At 49.5% G+C, this 16,084-nt stretch overlaps 1 protein-coding gene across 2 annotated transcripts in view; it reads left to right on the top strand.

Annotated features, from left to right (window-relative positions):
- LOC138528336 (F-box/LRR-repeat protein 8-like) overlaps positions 1-16,084 on the top strand; it is a 370,015-nt gene that overhangs the window by 336,692 nt on the left and 17,239 nt on the right. The window lies entirely within an intron of this gene.

The raw sequence follows: 16,084 nt of genomic DNA, 5'->3' as shown, positions 1-16,084 counted from the left end.
CCCTGTGACTCTACAGATATGGCTTTGCGCAGAGTCTCCAGTGCCGCCCGTCGGTCCCTGTTGGACGCCAACATGTCCTCCCTGTGTGATTGGCAAATGGAGTCTGTTGCCTGCTGTTGGAGCTCCATCTGCCTTTCAGGCGGGAGAATGGAAGTGGCCACACTAACCATTGCCTGAGCCATCATTTCACACGATGCTCCCTGTTGTGCTGCTATACCGTACATGGAGTTTTCCCATACAGTATTGCCTGGTGGCGCACGCCCACCGTGTCGGCGGGCACCACACCTGTTTGGGGGCAAGTCGATCTGCACCTTGCTGTGCTGGCACTGCCTGAGGCTGCAGGACTGCATTCCCCCTTTGATCTGCTGACCCAGGAACAGGATCAAATGTTGTGGAGTGTGACCCTGCATCCATAACCGCCAAAGGCATAGTTACCAACACTGATATCCCCATAGAGGGGCCTACCCCCGGTGCAGGTGGGTTGGACAGAACAGCATCCCTGCCAGAAACACTCACCTGCGATGGCACATATGTCTCACTGTCCGATTCAGCACCTGAATCATAGAGGTCTGGGGAGGTGCGCCCAGAGACACCCATGGACAGTATGGTCTGCAGGAGGATTGGGTTTTCACCCACCACCACCCCACGTCCTCCACTGGTGCCCGGTTGTGGCTGAGATTCCTCCTGGGTCTGCACCATCTCCTCTACCTCAACAGCATCAAGTGCGTCATCACCTGCAAAAACATGAAGGACAACAAATGGAAACAGGCATGAGCACCATAGCACACACATAGGCCTGACAAGCCAGAGATCCAGTACATGAATTACACATGTCCCACATGACTATAACCTTGGCATGCATGCACTGTCAATGAGTTGGAAGGGGAGGCAAAAAGTAGACACTGAAGACTCCAAGATGGAAAAGCAACACATTTGCTGCATGCTGGATAGCACTGGCATCACACATTAGCCTGTGAGTGGCATGTCCAATACACATACATGACACATGCCAGCACACAGATGGCAGGTAGCATAGCCATGGTACTTTTGATAAGTACAGCCATATTTTAGTGAATAAGTACTGTCACCCATCCATGTGAGATGGACATGATGAGATGAAAAATGCAAAATAGTGTGACAAAATACGCATGTGCAACACACTGCAACACATCCAGTGTACAATTATACAGTGATGGCAGGCAGATGGATACATCAATGGTTGGTCACTTCAACATGACAGGAAACAACAGTCATGTTCCACATTCAAACAGGCCCCAAAAATGTATGTGAGCAGGCCCTTACTCTATCAGCCTGAATGGTCAAATCATTCCCATAACAAGGTAATAAATGTGGGCCATTGTGGGGTGTAATCTATGACAGAAGCATGTCACATATGAGGCATTAGGGCAGAAAAATGTGTTGCTAAAATGGGAGGATTGAAACAAACAGGCTGAATGAATACTGAACATTTTGAACAATGTTGTTGCAAGATGACAGTTCAAGGGCTACTGCAGTAATGTGGTGCTAATTGGATACTGTGGTCAGAAGGAATACTGTCATACCCAAATCCAAGGCCGGTGAATGGTTTGGAGGAAGCACATGGGTTACCCATACCACTCAGGAGTACACACCCCAACCTGGCACTCAATCAGAACACATCACCCAAGCAACATACACATGGATTACATACACACGCATGGGCACTCACCGGACAATGCTTCATAATCTGGTACGTCTCCCACACCTTGGATCTGTTCCTCTGTGATGAAGGTTCCAGCAACAGACTCATGTTCAGTGAGTTGGTCGTCCTCTGGTGGAGACCCACTGCCAGTCACCAGAGTAGAGGCATGATTGGAAGCCAGCTTGTTCTTTGCTCTGCGTTTCAGGTCATTCCACCGCTTGTAGCAATCATCAGCTGTGCGCCTCACAAATCCAAGGGCACTAATGTGGTCCGCGTTGGTCTGCCAGTGGGTCCTACGTTGAGCAGGCGTGGTCTTGCAGCCTGCAGTCACCACCATTTCACGGCTATGTGCCAACACATAGGCCACAAGTGCATTAAGTTCGGCGTCATTGAAGCTAGGCTTCCTTGACGTGCCGGAGTGTGTAGCCGTGTATGGGGTCTCAGCCTGTAGTGCAAGAGCACCCTTCTTCTTCTTCTTGGAAGGTGGTGCGGATCCTGAGCGGCGCCGCTCTGGTCAGTAGGGGCAGAAGCGCAGGTGGACTGGGTACTTGAAGCCCATAAAGGCACAATGACCAAAGGTCTTGGTGCAGGCATAGGCTGCAGGGTGATGTTGGCAGTGCCAACATTGGTGTGCTGGACCTGGACCGACACTGTCCCGGCTGGGAGACTCGGAGCTGGGGTGGATTGAGCTGCAGCTGCCCCTGCAGCCTCCTCACCCTGGCTACTTGGGGCAGCAGATGACATTGCTGCCCCAGATCCACATGGCCTGGTGACAGGAACTTTCACCGCCACACGTGGCTGAGACTTGGTGACCTGGAAGTCTGCCTGGGAGTCATCCTGTGCCGGTTCAGTTGACAAAATGGGCCGGTTCAACAAGGGCTGAGCTGGGATGCTGTCAGCTACATTTCCCACAACCATTGGGGGGGGGCATAGGTGGCCCCGATTGGTCCTCCACACACTGGGCTCTAGGGGCACCCTCCACATCCTGGCCACGTCCCCTACCGCGCCCACCATGCCTACTGCTTTGAGTTCGGCCACCTTTGCCTCCCTTACTGCTCGCCTCCCAACCATGGCACTGATGTTTTTGTGCGTATGGGAGTTGCAGTAAACAATTGTCCTGGGCAATTGGGGTGAAAGGGGTAGGGTACTAGATGGAATTCGTACCCTAGTGCTCTAGCAAGGCTGTCTGTGACCCCTGTGGCAAGATGACGGGTCACGCAACGCACAGGCACCCCAAAAACAAAAGTACACGTGCACGCAACCCCTGGTAGACCACGTGCGTGGAAAAATGAACCCACACTACACTGTGGCACCCAGAAACACAAAAATAAGTGTACGCTTGTTACACGCAGCCTACAATGACCACTGAAAGGGTACGCGGCACACAGGGGCAACCACAGTTGGAAAATATGTGCGCAACTCACCGTCTGCCTTGAAAAAGAACGTGAAAAAGACGCGCGTGTGCGCGTTGTCAACACCCCTGCCAAAAGAAGAAAAGAAAGCAGTCTGAGGAAACAGGGAGTACGAACTGGAAACGTTGTGAAGTAATCGCGTGTGAACCGACAAGAAGTACAAAAATCACCTGCTCGCTCTCCACAAAATGCACGTACAAGAAAATAGCATCATAATCGTACCTTTTAAACCAGCCCACACGTGCAACGTCACTTACGCGCTAAGGCCCTTTCCTCCAATAGCACGGTGACGTGCAGTTTTCTCACGTGCTGATTCACTATGCACCCGTGTTTTGGGGAACGCCTGCGCGCGTAACTTCACTTACGCGCTAAGGGCCTTTCCTCGAATTACACGCTGACGTGCACTTTTTTCACGTGCCAAATCACTCTGTATCAAGCTGGCCACGCGTAAACCCACAGAAGACCACGCTCCTGCCCAAAAGGCCATTTTCCTGCCCCCAAGAGCCCCGAGCACGCTCCCACCTGCCATCTGCTGCTGCCCACTTGCCCTGCTATTTGGTGCCTGCACGTCAGCCATCTGCAGGGGTCCAGTTGCTGTGTCCACCCCTGCTGGAACATAAGACTCCCGACTGGGATACCATCGCTCCACAGCCCAGCCCCAGGACCCAGTTGCCCACCCAGACCTGCCTCGGGGTCGCAATGTCGGGGCAAACGCCATCTGAGACCACTGGTGACCCCCAGCCAGAGAGGCAGAAGGCCACCAGCTTCAGTGAGAAGGAAGTTGTGTCCTGGTGGAGCATGTCCTGGGGCATTATGATGCCCTCTTTACACCATCGCGTGGCGACAAGGAAGGATGGGAGAGGATCTGGGAGGACGTTGTGGTTGCTATCAAAGTGGAGGGGGTGGCAACCCGCGACATCAAGCACGTCCGGAAACGCTGGGAGGACTTCAGGTCCAGGACCCTCAACAAGGCCCGGCGCCTTGTGAAGGCAGAGGTGTGCGGGTCCACCTGAGCAACATCCAGACGAGGGTCCTGGAACGCATAAGCCCCACGCTCCACGCCCAGATCCTTCGGTGGAAGACCCGTCTGGAGTCGAGCGGTAAGTGGCCATGCATTGCTGTGTGAAACAGGGCATGTTGCAGTGTGCTGGTAGTCAGCTACTTGCCTGTATGTGTAACATAGGCCATGTATAGATGTGTGTACGCCGGGACATCATGGTAATGCATGTGAGACCAGTAATGCGTGAACCACACGGATGGTGCATGTGTTCAAATGAAACATGGGGAGATGCATGCGGAATGCACACATGAATGCATGCCAGTCCCTGTTCTTGGACATGGATGGGGGGTGAGGGATGGGTGCTGCTCTCATCTACATGTATGGTGTGCATGTCTGGGTGTCTGAGAAGTGTGTGTGTGACTTTGAAAAGCCATGGATGCATGACACCTGTCCGTGACGATGTGTAGATTCACTCTTGCAGTGCGATCACCGTTGTATCCACTGTGTCTGTGGTGTATGAGCCATGATGCATGACCCTCCGGTGATGTGTGTGCATGGGATCAGTATGAGCCATGATGCATGTGAGTTTTAAGGCAACGTTTTTGTTAACAGAGGCCCTTGTACATGGATGCTGATGTTCATTGCATGCGCCGTGCCTGTTTCTGTATGTGTGTTGCGTGCATTCACCCATGTGTTGTGGATGGGCAGGATGGAAGTGACGTTTGACAGTGCCACTCATGTGTTATTGCTTCCTGTCTAGGGGACTATTGTACAGTACTATGATGCTTGTGTTCTATGTCTCCCTCTACGCAGCATTGAGTGAAGAAGAGGGCAGAGACAGCGCTGTGGAGTTAAGCAGCGGGGATGCGTCCACCGGGCGGTGACGCAAGGCACAGCCACCCGCCCAGGAATTGCCATCATCCAGGAGAGAGGGGACTGGTGCTGCGTCTGCCACTACGGCTGTAGCGGAAGGGCCGGGTGAGCCCCCACAGAGGCTTGCAATGGCGGAAGACAGTGCAGAGACATCCAGGTTGGTGGTCTCCACAGAGGAGGAGGAGCCTGCTACTGAGCCGCACATGGGGCCTGGTGGGGGTAGTACCACTGGTGCAGTCCAGGGCCAGGGTCATGAGGCAGCACAGGCCGCCGCCGAGGGGCCTGTGCATGTCGCTGTCCCTGACCCTGTGACTGCGCCACCATGCACCAGCAGGGATTCCCCGTCCCAGGACCGTCCGCAGGTAGGGGGGAGGCCCACGTCATCTGCCTCTCCACTACCTGCGGACGAGGAGTCCCATGACCGTATGGGCTCCGTCCTGATTGGTGTCATGTTGCGCACGCGTGTCATTCGTGATGACGTGCGTGCTTCCTGGGGGGAGCACGCACGCCATCACGAAGAGCTGCGTGGCAACGTGGCACAGTTGGGAGGGGCCATGTGCGGTGGGTTCCTACATGTGTCGCGCACTCTGGCGGACCTCTCCTCTGTGGAGACTATGCGCCAGTCGTTCTCCCTGCCGTCTTCCGTCCCAGATTCCACCAGGGCCCCCTGTGGACTTGGCCTGACCAACACAGCCAGCTTGGTGGAGATCCCATCCCTGCCACAGTCGGGAGTCGGCGGTCCAGCAGGGGTGGACACCCCAACAACTGGAGACCAGCAGATGGAGGATTTACAGGTATCATCGGACAGGGCACATGGACAGCAACAGCAGCAGGCTCTAGGTGGGAGCAATGATGGCTCGGGGCCATCAACATCAGAGGGGCAGGCATCGGCAGAGGGCAGGAGGACCCTGGAATGGGAGTGTCTTCCGTGTGGCTGCATCCCTGCGAGACCTCGGGGCCAGGGCAGAGGCCCGCCTCCAGGAGATAGACATGGAGTTTGATGATGCCCTGGCCCACAACATCACAGAGTGAGCCGCAGGACTTGCCCGCCGCCATTGTATATATTTAGTGATAGGTTTCCTTTCTTTATTTTTTTCTTTTGGGACGCTTGGACAATGCCCCACGTTTTTGTATATAGTTGTAAATTAGGTAGGGTTTTTTATATAGGTTTCATTTCATTTGTTGGGCTCATGGACCCTTGTTGCAATATTTGTACATAGTTGGACAGTGGATTTTTTTACAAACATCATTTACCCTCACCATGGATCAATGGATTTTTGAATTTTGATTTCCTTTGGATTTACTTTGTTTGACAAGGATTTTTGACAAACTTTATTTTGGATTCATTTGGATTGTGTCATCATTATTATTATTTTTTTTGGACATGCCTTTTTTTCTTGTTTCTGATTATTTACATGCTTTGAAAGTGTTTTGATATTTTTGTGCACAATACATTTTGATTTCTTACTTCCATGTGTGGTATTTGCTCTTTGGTTTACTGCATGTCACAATGTGGGTTTACACAATCACTCGCACCCAGTGTGTGTGTGTGACGGACATGTGTTGATGTGCATATTTGACTTTTGGTTAGTGACAAGTAATAGGCCTTTCAGTGTGGGGTGGATGGGAAACTTGGTTGTGTCTGAAGACTGGGGTGGCATGCAGTGGGATTTTGTTGGACATGAGGCCCATGAATGTGCATCTTTATGACATGTTGGGTGGGGACCTGAGTCGGGGCCTGCTGGCAGGTGCCCGTCAATGGTGGGTGGGGGTGCTGAGGGACATGAGTCGGGGCCTGCTGGCAGGTGCCCGTCAATGCTGGGTGGATGGGGGTGGTGGGGGACATGAGTCGGGGCCTGACCCTCAATGGTGGGGGTGCTGGGGGACATGAGTCGGGCCCTGACCCTCAATTCTGGGTCGGTGGGGGTGCTGGGGGACATGGGGCCTGCTGGCAGGTGCCCGGCAATGCTGGGTGAATGGGGGTGCTGGGGGACATGACCCGGGGCCTGACCCTCAATGCTGGGTGGGTGGGGGTGCTGGGGGACATGAGTCGGGCCCTGACCCTCAATTCTGGGTCGGTGGGGGTGCTGGGGGACATGGGGCCTGCTGACAGGTGCCCGACAATGTTGGGTGGGTGGGGGTGCTGAGGGACATGAGTCGGGCCCTGACCCTCAATTCTGGGTCGGTGGGGGTGCTGGGGGACATGGGGCCTGCTGGCAGGTGCCCGGCAATGCTGGGTGGGGGTTCAGGGGGACATGTGTCAGTGCTCACTTGTGCGTGGTGACATGTGGGCTGGCTGGGGGGCTTTGACAGGGTGGATGGGCTGCCTGTGGGGCATGGCCAGGGATGCAGTGTGTTCCCATGTGTTGTGGTCTGCCTGCAGGCCCTGGGGAGGGGGGAGAGGGCACACCTGGGAGGACACACACTGGCAATTAGTTGGGGCACCCCCAAAATACATGTACCCCGCTCACACAGGGCCAATCGCGTGTGTAACTTCCCGCGCATCCCTGAAATACACGTACCCCGCTCGCACAAGGCCAATCGCGTGTAGAACTTCCCGCGCACCCCCAATATACACGTACCCCGCTCGCATAGGGCCAATCGCGTGTTCAATATTTTCTTGGGTCCTCAAATTTCACATATGACGTATATTAAAAACAACAACAAAAGAAGTCAGAATTAGACTTATCAACTACGTTTGTGCAGTATGCTAACCCATGCGATCATTACAACCATCCTTTATAAGCAACATTCCCTGTTTCCGGAAACTTAACAATCTTATACCTGGCTTTGTACAGCACATCTCGGATCATCATCGCACTCTGCATCTGAATGTAAATAAAATGCTAAGTATGCTATATCTAGCCACACTGAACAGTACATTCTATACATGTGCATTTTACTAAGTGTAAGGATGGAGAGCGACACGCCAGTTGCCTGAAAAAAAGGAGGTTTATTTAAAACAAAATAATAGAATTCTTTGATTCAGAACTCAGAAAAACGGTTCAGTCTTGTATAAATTATTTTCTCCTGTCTCTGAAATATTGATGTGCATGAATAGGTTTCAGGTCAATCCTCATAGGCCCAGAGAGGTTCCGCCGTGCTTCTCTCTGTTGGTTCTGAAAGAGAACAGAGTAGCGCACTTCAGTCCTGAGGCTTGTTCTTCTTTTTGCTGATAGATTTTTATTTATCAGCAGTGATTTTTGGATACTGAGGCTTGAGCCTCATTACTCCATCTTCTCGGGTTGAGTATGTAGTCGTGGGTTTGTATTTTTCTTGGTCTGTGTGGTCTTGTCACAGTAGGGCTGGTTTCACAGGGTCTTCAGTCCTTGCACGCTGTCTGGTTTAAATAGGGGCTGGAGGTTTCTCAGCCAATCAGGAGCGCTGTTCCAAGGAAGTCTATTTACACCCCTCCCTCCCCCCCAAGCCCTGACCCCTTCTCTTCTGCGAGAGGGTTGCCATGATGGCTCTGTACCCGGTTCTGTTCAGGAAGGCCATACGCTAAATCCGAGGGAGGGTTGCACATGGGTACTACAAGGTATGTCCAGGGGAACTGACATAGACAACATATTGGGAAATGTATGCAATAATGGAGCAGCTAAAGGTAACTTCCTTCGTCTGAGCCCTCATTGTTTATAACCGCTGCATTCCGGACCACGTGGTACTTCGGGCTTTTGTGTGAGTGGCAAACCCACGGTCTCAAAGTTCCCCGGCCTTCCCTACGCCTAGCGCAGAACTTCGCCCGTTGCCGTTTCCTGGTGGCATGTTACTTTTGGTATGGCTCATCCTGACTCGTGCAACAGCTGTTTGTTTGCTTTGTTGTCGGCGTTCCGCGTGGAAATGCCGGCGGCACTTGGTAGTGCAGCTCGGTGTTCTCTGCAGGGTCGGAGTCCCATTTGGGCTGGTTGTTGACACTCCATAACATCTGTTCGTGATTCACTGCGTTGTGGGAGGGCCTTGAGGGTTGGTCACAGTGCCTGTAAGGTTTGTCTGTGAGTCCCCTTACACACTACGCAACAAACATTAACAATGTCCCAGTTGAAGTATGAACAATTTCACTTAAATACATTCTTCCAAGGAAGGCACTCTAGCACAACTTAATTAATCTTTTACTTCGTCCATCATGTCAAACCCTCGCGTTGCAGTAATGAATATGAAGTACCTAAAGTTCGTGCAGCATTGCAGTGATAAACTCATATAGTAAAGAAAATCCTTGTAGACTAAGAGGAAGCAATTACTAATATGCTCTTAAGGTAGTGCTTATTGCTAAACCTGCTTAATGTTACTCTCGCATTAGGCTTTTCCATTCTTTGATATCCACTTAGTCTGAAGTAAATTGGCAAGATATGGCACCTTGCACCTTGACCTGGTATAACACCGATTGTGGGGGAGGGGGAAAACAGTTCTGTCAGATGCCACAGTGAGATACATCCCAGAATGTAGAAGCAGAATGGGTTCAAACGCATTCGGCCAACTTGTTTATATATTTAAATCTATTTATTGTACGTTTCGTGTACTTATACATCAAGAATGGGAATCAACCCTGTTTCCACATGTTGTCAGGAACACAAAACATAACCAAACAAACAGCTTGTCATATACTCCCAAATGAGCATTTGTCAGTGTACCAGTGCCCCCGCTATGACATCCCACCCTTCGCCTGCCCGGAGCGTTAGCCTTGGTACAATTCCTGTTTCAGCGTGCCAACTCCCTCTCCCAATATCTCGCCAACAGTTAGTGTCTCCTCTTCGTCTGACTTGTTTAGCTGCATCCTTGGCGGCTACCTATGTGTATCATTCTGGCTTCATAGTTTTGTGCTTTTCCAATTGGATCCTCTGAGAACCCTACATTTCCATTGATGCTCTTTTGATTTGCTTCATCTTCTGCGGTTATGGCATCATGATTTGGAATTGGATCATGGCCTCCTGTTATTTTCCTAATGTTGTATTGTATTTATTTGTATTTATTTATTTGTATTGCGCACCTTGCCCGGAGGCTTGCGGGCGCATGTTTAGTAGGCAGTTACAAGTTGCAGAGGAGAAGTTACAGGTTCCAGGAGAAGAGGTTAACAGTTACATAGGTAGTGATACAGTATAACATGAACGGTGAAAATGACAATGATACAGTATAACATAACGGGTGAAAATGACATAGATAATAACAACAAAGTAGCAGTACCCAAGGTTACAGTAGAAGGGTACGCGCTGTGAGCAGTTACAAATTTACAGGATGTCTTGTTCCCGTAACCAAAGTTTAGCTTTGGTTTTGAATACGTGGCAAAGCGGAATGTTCCTTAGTGCATTGGGGAGTGAGTTCCAGAGCTTGACACCTTCTTTGGTGTTGACACTCACAGGCTGCATGCTGCCATTGTAGGATCCTTTAGTCTGATCCATCATTGCACAGGTCAGCCACGTGCAGACCTGTTCCTGCAGGCCCCCATCATGGAATGTCAGGTGCTGCCTGGCCGTTGTGCCCTGCTGACATCATCATAGTCCATTTGACAGCGTGCCAGAGGAGCGCCTCTAGAGCGCAATGCAGGGCCCCCTATATCCTCTTGCGGTTAACCTGGGCACCATGCAGCACTATCTCACTCAAAGCACGGCAGTGCTTAATTACCCACTGCCTTTGGTTAACCAAGCATCTTCCATTAGTTGGGACTATGCAGGCAGTAGAGTGCAACCCAATTAGTATTTGCCTCTGAGCGTCTCCTCTCACTGCGTTCACCTGCAGGTTCACAGGACTGTACTGAAGCCCATTACTAAAATCGAGCGTCTGCTTCCTTTAAAGCCTTGGGCCACACACAGGCCTTCAGCATATAGCCTAACTTGTCCTGAAGGCCTCCCTGAGTGGTGGGTCTTCTCTGTGGATCTTAGGCTGGCTTGCTCCCCCACTATCGGAACATCTAGGTCCTTCAGAGTCTGCCTGCAGACAGACCAGTTTGTCACCAGATGTTGTAATCCCAAAATGAGGTAATTTCAGGAGTACATTTAAGTTTTCAGGTACATTTAGTATTACATTTCGAGTAGCAGTAATTATGTAAAGTGAACCACCAATTCCCACCACCCAAAGTGACTGACTCCAGTTGTCCTGAGGGGACCACACAGTGAACTCCTTTCTCCTAGTGATATCAGCATGTGCTAACTTTAGTCCCTCATCGGAAACTAGACAGAGAAAGGGGGCAAGTGTGAGGTAAACGATATAAAATGGGATTTGATAAGTATGCGATCGAGAACCAGCACCTCAAGACCAGAGTTCTCTTTCTTTTATCCTCATCCCGGCTAAACAAAAAACACCATCTTGGAAGGCTAGTCTCGGTGGACGAGCACTGCAGTCGCCAGGGTTGGCTCGCCATGTCTGGTCTTACACACCATTTAACACCCTTGGATTAATATTGCTATCTTAAAGAACACACGCTCGCCTGCCAGCATCGTCTCACCACAGAATGATTGATCTTTGCCGCAGATGGGTAGTGGCCAGCATAGCTTTACATCCAAACGCTGTTAAACCTAGTTCTCCGCAGACAGCTGCCATCGGGAGCCCCAGTAGCTTTTTACACAATTACCCCCCAAAGTTTGCTATAGATCTTTTAATTTCTATTATTGAAACACAGAGGGCCTAATTTTCTCTAATGTGCTCATTTCACCAAAGGGTCTGCCAAAGTGCGCGTGTACTGCTGTCCGCTCCTTCCAATGTCCGTTGCTTGTACTGTGACATGCAAACAATGGCCGTAAATCCAAGTGAACAAGTGTAAATACCTCGGTCATGTATGCACGCGAAAGCCTTTTAACATGGACACCGTTTGGATCTCGCTTGAGTCCATTGCAATTCAATTAATTACCCCACCATCGCAGGTGGAGTGGATGAGGGAGGCAGACACGTTGATTTTGTTCAGTGCACTGCTCGGGCCATTTTCTTTATTTCGGGAGTGTGTTAAAAAGTGTTCGCGTGGTTTTTATAGTAGGGGCCTTCAAAAAGTATTTCTTCGCTCCACATCTGGGGTAGAAAATAGACCTTTATTTTTACCCGTACCTACGCCAAGCATGTCTCCAGGAGAATTTCTTTGTATAGAGCACCCCCACATACCCGAATACTATTCTGCAAACACCTCCTTATTTCAAAATGTCAAGGGCCTGCGAACATCCCTTTCAGGCCATTTGTGGTCATTAGTTTTATTGTAAATGACAACTGCCCGCTCTCCGCCGCGCCATGCAAAACATACCTACGATTATGAAAAGCCGGAACCAAGTGCAGGGCAATCGATGTAATGCAATGATTTCACTTTATGCCAGCATTCGAATTTATCCCAAACAACTGGTTAAGTACATTTCTTCTGAGGAGAAACTTCAAGAAATTGGATTTTTGTGGGGGACTCCATGATGGCTCCTGTCTAATTGTTGATCGCTGCGCACTTCTTAAGCTACCAGAAAACCTAATACTCTGGTGTTCCAAAAACATATAACCCTGGCAGTTGGTTTTTATGCAATAGCTTTCAGTTAGCCGTTCTACTATTTCTTTAACCACTCTGATTCTTCAGGCACACAGTAAAGCCTTCTCAAATATCCTTCTTATGATGCGTCCAGCAGCCTCTAATTTCTTAGATCAGCTATGCAAATACTCTCCTCGTTGCATTGGGCTATTGGAAGTAGTTCAGAATCATCTTTTGGAAAACTTCAGTTGCTCCAGGCCTTGGGCAGCAGGTCTAATCTCGAGGGTCAGGCTGTACTGAAGAACCGTTGACCGCGCCTTTGCTGATTCGCGGACACTAAGCAATGTTTCACAGAAGGCAATCCGAAAGAGAGAACATCTGCTGATGAACACATTATTCTGTTCTCTTTTCTTACTGAATGTCAAGACTAGTCCTAGTTCAAAGTTTATTTAATGTACTAAACCAATTCTTCTTTGTAAGCAATATTGCTTGTCTTTCCTGTAGGAGCCAGTGCGAAAAAATTGTCTTTGTTTCCAACTCTGGAGCAAGCCACATAAAGCTGACCATTAGAAAAGCATGAATCCCGTAAATCGGTTCCAGCTACTTTGAGTTGGAGTGTTGAGATTGCGCGGCAACATTATTGGTGTCACGATCTACAGCTGAGGCAGCAGCAACCTCAACATAAGTGCCATACGTGATAGGGCTGAAGTGTGTAAGCTTGAGGTGCCATACCCATACGTGTATGGCTGAAACATGTAGCTTCATACTGTAGAGATGGCATACATTTATCAACTTCCATGGGAAATGAAGTTTATGTAATTATCATGAGAGATTTGCCACAATGTGACGGACGTCATTGCGGACACTATTGAAGAGACAGGCATAGTTTCCTGTCACACGCATGACTTCAAAAGTGAGTGCCGCTAATGTCCGATATAACACTGACAGTGTTGAAAGTTTAGGAACAATGAACTGCTGAAGTTTTCATGAACTGCTGAACTTTAGGAACAATAAACGTAGATCTAACACAGAACTACGGCACAAAGAGCCAGCTGGCAGGGGTAACCATTGCAGATCACTTAAAAAAAAAGAAAAATTTGAAACATTTAGATTTTATACTTTTTACACTGTCTACACCATGCAATCTAACCACATGCCACATTTCAGGTTTGTAGCATGTTGGGACGTATGCTGAACATTTCAAACAGACACACACTCACACACATCCAAGCATTGCAGACCGCAAAAATTAGAACAAATGATATCTTATACGTTTTACATTGTCTACACCATGTACCCTACCTACCCACATGCCAAATTTTGGGTTTGTAGCATATTGAGAAGTATGCTGAACATTTTGAACAGACACACACCCATCCACACATTTCCCTTTTATATGTATAGAGATGAAACACTCTTACTCCGCCTAAGTCAGGAACGCAGGAACTACCCTGGATTGCAAAGCTTTTTTGAGCATGTGATTTGTCTTTTCCCATCCATCTTTCTTTGACTACAGTCCTGTATGTGCACTGCCTTGGCTCCCGCTATTTTACATTACTGATTGTGTATGTTATCTATTTTTTTTTTTAATCCGTGCAACAGGAATCAGTGCAACAAGGTTTTCAATAAGTCATGTGACAATAGAGGTAGGTTTTCAGTTTTTAGTAAAAGAGAAACCATAAAGGAAATGTCAATTGGAGCTCAAAATCTATTGGCGGTACCTACATGCTTTCCCTCAACCTTGAGGGCCACTCCCACCTCCCTAGACCAGGCTTCTCTACTTGCAAACAAAGTCTTACACTAAAGATTCTCTGTAGCTAGGAGACCCCTACTATCTGTTCTGTCTCGGCACTAGGCAGGGCCTAAAGAGGGTAGCCTTATCTCTCTCCATCCGGGACTTCCTAAGTGACCTAGACTGGGTGCTTTGATCACCCTGGTGTATCTTTCAGATGGATGACTATCTCTCAACCTTTGGCCTATTTTTCTCTCTGCCTTTTTACATGTGTCTCATGACCTTATTATTTCTCTGCCTTCTCCTGTCCTTAATCTTAGCCTTCTTCCTCCTTGTTATCCGATCACTGCTTCTAACTCTACTCCCCTTCAACCACCTCTAGGGATATGGTGTCTGCTCACATTCTAGAGTTATAGTGCCTTGCTCCCTATTATGGTCCAGGGATATAGTGCCCTGCTCACCAAACTTCTTCACCTCCTTCCTCTTTATCACCTCTACTCCGCTGACTCGTCTTCTCTCGCACACTAACACACACAGATTCAAACAGCCAAACTGATTACCACTCTCTCAAAACCAACAGCTTAGCTGCCGTCCCTCCAAAGAGTATCCTCCAAGCCCTCCTCCACCTGCGGCACACTCCTCTTCCTTTTGGTGCTCCTTTATCTCCTCTGTGACCTCACATGAACACCTTTCACTGACAACTGATTCTGTGGGCCTTTTATAGCCATCCCCTTTCTGCCTAGAACGTTCTCAGTGCTCACATAGGGCACACGAGTCAGCTGCTTCCATGTGCCCATCTTTCTCTCTAGTCACAGCTCCTCCCCTTATGGGCTGGAATTCTTCATAAGCGCTTGTAGCTCCACCCCCTTTTCAGACTCCATTTTTGCCATGCAGTAACTGTGTTTTGTTTCTTGTTTCCTTCTTGGATCAGGCACGTCCTTGTCCACAAAGGTTTTGGGGAGTGTTTTCTTCCCTCTCGTAGGGCTGTGTCATTCTCAGCTGATTGCAGTCCCACCCCTGCTGCTCCACCTCCCCCTGTAGGCTGCATGGGCAGTTTGCAGTGGGGGTTTGGCCTACCATTCGGCTCGCTCCAGAATGGGGAAAACGAGTCCATTCCTATTTGAGTAACCAGTCTGTTCCTCCATTTCCAGGCCGGGGTCTTGTCCTTTGGGCACAGGTGCATTGTGGTACTTGTGGCCCCAGTTCTTCACGTTCTGCTGCTTCCCGGAGTCCATGGTCCATCCCAGTATTCTGAGGAGTCTCGTGTATGCTGGTTGCTGTAGTCTCTGGCTCTTGTCGGTACACCAGGCTACTCTGAATTCAATGACTCTGGGAAACTACCTGAAAGCCCAAAGAAAAAGAATGGTCAGGACAGAGGCCCCAATGCACATTCACACCTCCACACTTACTGGGATGCCAGGGATTGGGGGCCCCAACTCCCAAACACCACCTGCGGGGTAGGACTGGCGTTGCCCTGGTTGAGCGCCTACCCCAGTTTGAGAGGGGTCCTTAGACACCCCGCTCCTACTGGATAGGGTCAGACCTGTGAACCTCCCGCATCAGGTTTACGCACAGGAACGAGGATGTGGCATCAGGGCATTTATTGCAGAAAATAAAGAGTGCAGTGGCAGATACGATTACAAGGACAACAGTTCTCATGTTGGTGTGTAGTTTCGTTCTGCAGGGGGGATGTGCAGGTCTACTGTACCGGGGACATGTGGCCTCTACAGAAGAAATGTAAAGTAAGAAAGAGGTTTCAGTGTGGAAAGTGGAAAATCTCGTTCTGAAGGTGGGTCATGACTCATTCTGAATAAAGGGAGGAAATGATGACTCTGAATAGTTCAAAATTAGAAGTAGGCGTAGAGACCCTCGCTTGGATATTTAAATTCTGGCTTCCTGCTGTGCTTTTTCAAGTAGCACATTTTGCTAATTCAGGAGCTGAAGAGGCTGCTGAGTGAGA

Source organism: Ambystoma mexicanum, chromosome 1q, assembly GCF_040938575.1.
Source record: "Ambystoma mexicanum isolate Mex_15411 chromosome 1q, UKY_AmexF1_1, whole genome shotgun sequence".
Lineage (NCBI taxonomy): Eukaryota > Metazoa > Chordata > Amphibia > Caudata > Ambystomatidae > Ambystoma > Ambystoma mexicanum.
The sequence above is the reverse complement of the archived record's forward strand: the minus strand, read 5'-3'. Positions and strand labels throughout refer to the sequence as shown.